This window comes from Bos indicus x Bos taurus, chromosome 19 (genome assembly GCF_003369695.1).
Source record: "Bos indicus x Bos taurus breed Angus x Brahman F1 hybrid chromosome 19, Bos_hybrid_MaternalHap_v2.0, whole genome shotgun sequence".
Classification (NCBI taxonomy): Eukaryota; Metazoa; Chordata; class Mammalia; order Artiodactyla; family Bovidae; genus Bos; species Bos indicus x Bos taurus.
In genome coordinates this window covers 62544681-62550450 of record NC_040094.1, presented here as the reverse complement: position 1 = coordinate 62550450, position 5770 = coordinate 62544681, and the positions used below count along the sequence as shown (strand labels likewise).

Genomic DNA, 5770 nt, shown 5'->3' with positions numbered 1-5770 from the left:
CTCTCCTTTACATTGAGGACTTTTCCCCTGAATGTGCAGAGCGGCCGGGAAGGCACAACAGGCCAACAGGAGAGGGCGCACTTGTAACTCTGCAATGATGAAAACCACGGTTTCCCCTGAGATAAAAGGGCTTTGTCCCTCCTTTACAAACCACTCTCTCTGCAGCTGCGCATAGCCCCAGATGTTCTCACTGGGAGTTTCGGGCACAGAAAGCCCTCTGAGACTCGAGCACACAGTGTTTCCAGGACCCCCACCTACTCTCTGTTTCTCCATATTGTTTACAGAATAATCGGATACTCTCACCACCTTGCAACCCGGAACCTTGTGTAGTCTCTTAAGGGTCGGGAAACAAAACAGAACAAAACACAGGCGAACTAGAAAGAAAATGATGGAAATAAGGCAGAGAGCTGGTAAAGCCAAGAGCAGAAAGAGAAGCCACCTGGGAAAAAGCTGGAAACAGGGTGGAGGAAGTGTTTACGCCCATGAAGAGAATTGGCCGAAAAGTTAAAGAAACAAAAACAAAACAAAAATGCCTGCAGACCCTGATTATTCATGGATTTTGTCTCCCTTATGCAAAGCGTTAGGTTTGATGGGCTTTAATTTTCCAAGCAAACAACTTATTTACGTCTTACAGATGTGAGCACAGAGGGGAGAGAAAATTCAGAATCCACGTTGCAGCATGTTGCCTGTTAGAACTACATGGACTTGCCAGTGTTTGACTGTTTTTGGATTCCCCTGTAGCTCAGCTGGCAAAGAATCCACCTTCTATGTGGGAGACCTGGGCTCAGTCCCTGGGTTGGGAAGATCCCCTGGAGAAGGAAACGGCTACCCACTCTGGTATTCTGGCCTCGAGAACTCCATGGACTGTACAGTCCGTGGGATCACAAAGAGTCGGACACGACTGAGCGACTTTCACTCACTTTAACTGTTTGTAACCTATAGAAATGGCAGCTCCATACGGTTCAAACTTACGTTCCTGCCAATGAGACAAGATTGGGGTCCCAGTTCTCCTGTTGGCTGTCTCTCTTTGTTGACAGTCAACTGACTCTCTTTTTATCCTTGACTGATAAGTTTAGGGTCTCTGGAAGATTTTTTCCTTCCAAATGAGTTTTCTTTTGGCAGCAGGTAGAGACCCAGCAGTCCACCTTGATGGTGAGTTCTGTAAGGGCCTATCTACTTGAGTTTTGCTTTTCTGTGTTTCAACAGAAAACCCCCTCTAACCTTGCTGACTTCTCAAGTACAAGGTAGCTTCTGAATCTCCGTGAGCAGTTCAACCCCTCTCTCTGCTGCTTTCCACCAGACTTCTCTGAGCTCTAATCTACACACGGGCTGCTCAGGTAAACACCAACGGTTTTAGTCGCTAAGTTGCGTCTGACGCTTTTGTGAGTCCATGAACTTTAGCCCACCTCTGTCCTTGGGATTTCCCAGACAAGAATCCTGGAGTGGGCTGCCATTCCTTCTCCAGGAGATCTTCCCAACCCAGGGATCAAACTCGTGTCTCCTGGGTTGGCAAGAGTATGGGCTTCTCATACACCTATTACAGGGCTGTTGTGTGTGGAATTTGGGGCTCACAGTCCGTGGTTCCCTCCTTTCTAGGGTTATTTTCCAGCTGCTGTTAAAGCTGTGAACTCTGGACTCTGTCTCCTGAATTCACTATGACTGCTACTTTCCGCTTAGGCCCAATTCCTGGAATTGGTAAGTATCGGCGATTTCCCTCAGGAGGAAAGCTGGACACATATGGAGCATCCCTGTCTTTTTAAGGGTCATATTCCATCCAGGTTTTGTATGCTCTGGTTGTTCTCCACTGCTTTTGAATATTTGCACTGAGCTTTAAGATTGTTATCATCAGGAGGGTTATTTGGACATAAAACTACTTTGTCATGTTGGATACATGTTGAATCCTCTTGGGTGGATTCAAGCTGTATATTGCACTCAGAAGAGTAAGTCAGAGGTTTAAAATCTGATGTGACATGGGGGACGGGGTTGGAGCAGGGGTGGAGTGGGAGTTTGGGATTAGCAGATGTGAGCTCTGATATGTGGGATGGATAAACCATGAGGGGAGGCCCAGAGCACTGAATTCAGCATCCTAGGGTGAGCCACAGTGGAAAAGAACATTAAAAATACATATACATATGTATAACTGAATCACTTTGCTGTACAGCAGAAATTAAGATTGTAAATCAACTATACTTCAGTAAAAAACTGCAAAAAATGACATTTGATGTGGTAAATTTCTTAGTGACTCAAATAAATAAGAGAAATTGCAGTATTTTGTGTTGGAATAAGTAAGCTTCAGGTTCCAGGGTTGATGCCAGTTTGAATATGAATGAGAGCTGGAAAGTATGTGGTGTGTGGAGCTCTGGTTCCTTTGGCAAAAGAGGGACAGCAAACTGTCCCTGGGGTGGGAGACTAAGTGTATTTGCCAGACACAAAGTTGACACTTGACAGGGCCTCCCAGTCCGTAAGCATTTCACTCTTGCAACGCCCATCCTGTTGGAATGATTTCCAGCCTGAGCTCATCAAGAAGCTTGGGTCGAGTTCTCAGACACTGAACTTGAGATTGAGACTTTTGATGCCACCCAGGTGGCTGGAAGTAGAGAGCAAATACTTCTCTATCTGTGCAGGGCCAGTGGGCAGGGCCAGCTTCTAGAAGCATTCTAACTTAGACGTATATGGATATTAAAAAAAAAAACAAACCCAAAGATGGCACTCTTTGAAAATTTAGTTTGGCAAATAAAGGGGAAAAAAATACAGAAAAGTTTTCATTATGTCGATCCCAAAATGTAAGGCAAGCTCGGAAAAGAACAGCATTTTGTTGATGACCTATGGTGACATCTTAATGATGGTTTGAGGGATTTTTCTTGTGAAATTGTTTTCGGGTTTGAAGAGTTGGCAACAGAATCTCATGTGCTTTCTGGGAAAGTTGGAGACATTTTACAGTGTTCTAAAGAAAGTTTCAAACAAAGCTTTTTTGGTTGACGTAAATAACAGGATGGAGTCAGAGGTACTTGTGTTTTTCTTTCTCCATTCTTTCTTTACTAGGTAAGAATAGCTCCTGGCTAAAGATAAAATAAAGTAAAATAAATAAAGTAAATAAGTAAGTAAAATAAAATAAGTACAAATAAAACAAATAAGTAAAATAAAGTAAAATAAAGCTGTCAGCCCTGAGACTTCTGTACCAATGCTGCATGGAGACGTAATCGACTTTCTAGTACCCAGCCTTAAGGTTAATTGTGTCTTCCCGTCGGAGGCCAGGAGTGCCCAGTCCAAGAACTCAGTTAAAATCCTGCTGTGTTTAGCAGCTGTAACATGTAGAAATATCTTTTGCTGTAACCCAAATGGTATTCGGATTTTGTATCCATGTCTTGAAAATATGATAGGTCCCTAATATAGAAACACAAAATTTAGCCCTTGCGTGGGTTAGAAAATTGGGAAGACCTCCCTTCCAGGTTTCCATCTTCCTAGCCCTAACGGTGCTCTTCACTGACGATTTCTGATGACAGCGCTTCATCTCCTAGGGCACGCTGCCTCATCAACCGTTTCTCAGGGGCCTGAGAGAAGAGTTTTAAAGACGAACATGCTGTTCCCTGCATATATATGAAATCTAGAAAATTGGTTCTGATGAACCTATTTGCAGAGCAGGAATAGGCTTCCCTGGTGGCTCAGACGGTAAAGCGTCTGCCTGCAATGCAGGAGACCTGGGTTCGATCCCAGGGTCGGGAAGATCCCCTGGAGAAGGAAACAGCAACCCACTCCAGTACTCTTTCCTGGAGAGTTCCATGGACGGAGGAGCCTGGTGGGCTACAGTCCATGGGGTCCAAAGAATTGTACACGACTGAGCGAGTTCACTTCCTCTCTTTCTTTAAAAGGGAGGAAGATGTGGAGAACCGACCTGCGTTCACAGAGGGTGAAGGAGAAGGTGGGAAGAACTGAGACAGCGCATTGATAACACTCACACGACCGCGTGTAAAACGGCTAGTGGGAAGCGAAGCGGCTGTACATCACAGCGAGCTCAGCTCGGGGCCCTGGGATGACCTAGAGCGGGAGGGAGGCTCAAGAGGGCCAGGACGTGTGTATCCGTAGAGCTGATTCCCCGAGTTGTACAGCAGGAATTATCACAACGTTGTAAGGCAATTATACTCCAGCTAAAAAAATTAAAAAGTAATATGTTGTTCGCAAGTTTGGGGAAGCCACCGTTTCGGTTTGTTTATTTTGATACTGATTTCTTTTTGGCTGTGCTGGGCCTCTGTCACTGTGCGGACTTTCCTCTGGCTGCAGCGATCCGGGACTGCTCTCTGGTCGAGGGGCTGAGCTTCTGGGTGCAGTGGGCTCTCTTGCGGGGCACAGGCTCTGGGGCGCTCAGGCTTCCGTGGTCGTGGTGCACGTGGGATCTTCCGGGACCAGGGGTTTCGACCAGCATCTCCTGCTTGGCAGGCGGAGCCACGAGGGAAGCCCCCCGCTGTCTCAGTTCACAGCCTTCAGGTACCCTTCTCTGCCCCAAGAACCCCTCCGGCTTTGCTTGGAGTATTAGCAGCAATTGGGAAAGAGAACATTAGTTTCATTATTATTCCTTTTCCAAATAAACCCATGTCCCATTCACCCAAATACCTACATTTGTTTGTTGCCAGGGAGCAAAGACTCATTTGCTCCTGGCTCAGAGGATGTGGGTTAAGAGAGATGGAAACAGGATATCTTATGAAGAAACCAAAATAGAAAAGCCAGCCATGTAGTCCAACTTGCTGTTTGATCCCAAAGGACAATATGAGAGGTGAAATGCAGTTGAGAAATAAAAGACAGAGTCCAGGGTCGGGAGGGGAAGGCAGAGCTTGGAGATGCTGTCAAGGCTGTGGGATCACTTTACAGATTGTGTAAGTTGCTTGCTGCTGCTGCTGCTGCTAAGTCGCTTCAGTCGTGTCTGACTCTGTGCATCCCCACAGATGGCAGCCCACCAGGCTTCTCTGTCCCTGGGATTCTCCAGGCAAGAACACTGGAGTGGGTTGCCATTGCCTTCTCCAATGCATGAAAGTGAAAAGTGAAAGTGAAGTTGCTCAGTCGTGTCCGACTCCTAGCGACCCCATGGACTGCAGCCCATCAGGCCCCTCCGTCCATGGGATTTTCCAGGCAAGAGTACTGGACTCTTGCAAATGGGCAGGAAGTTGTGAAGGGCGCTCACCCGGCCAAGGTGGGAAGGTCAGAGGAGGAAGACAAGGTCAGTTCGTGTCCATATGTTGTTGTTGTTCAGTCACTAAGTTGTGTCCAACGCTCTGCGACCCCATGGACTGCTGCACCAGCTCCCCTGTTCTGTACTATCTTCCTAGAGTTTGCTCAAACTCATGTCCATTGAGTTACTGTGTCCATATGTCCCCACAGGTTGATTACGAAGATAGGATTTTCTGGGGAATAGGATGAGGAATACTTTTCTCTTTTCCATGAAGATCACGTAATTTTCCGAGTTTCTCAGTTCAGTTCAGTCGCTCAGATGTGTCTGACTCTTTGCGACCCCATGGACTGCAGCACACCAGGCCTCCGTGTCCATCACCAACTCCCAGAACTTGCTCAAACTCATGTTCATCGAGTTGGTGGTGCAATCCAACCATCTCAGTCCCCTTCTTCTTCCACCTTTACTCTTTCCCAGCATCAGGGTCTTTTCCAAGGAGTCAGTTCTTTGCATCAGGTGGCCAAAGTACTGGAGTTTCAGCTTCAGCATCAGTCCTTCCAGTGAATATTCAGGACTGATTTCCTTTAGGATGGACTGGTTGGATCTCCTTGC

At 46.6% G+C, this 5770-nt stretch overlaps 1 long non-coding RNA gene across 1 annotated transcript; it reads left to right on the top strand.

Annotated features, from left to right (window-relative positions):
- The first annotated feature begins 854 nt into the window (after positions 1-854).
- On the top strand, positions 855-4918 carry LOC113878455. The gene is made up of 3 exons (XR_003506988.1): positions 855-1337; positions 1597-1695; positions 3870-4918. It is a non-coding gene; the product is annotated as an uncharacterized LOC113878455 (long non-coding RNA).
- Positions 4919-5770: the final 852 nt, after the last annotated feature.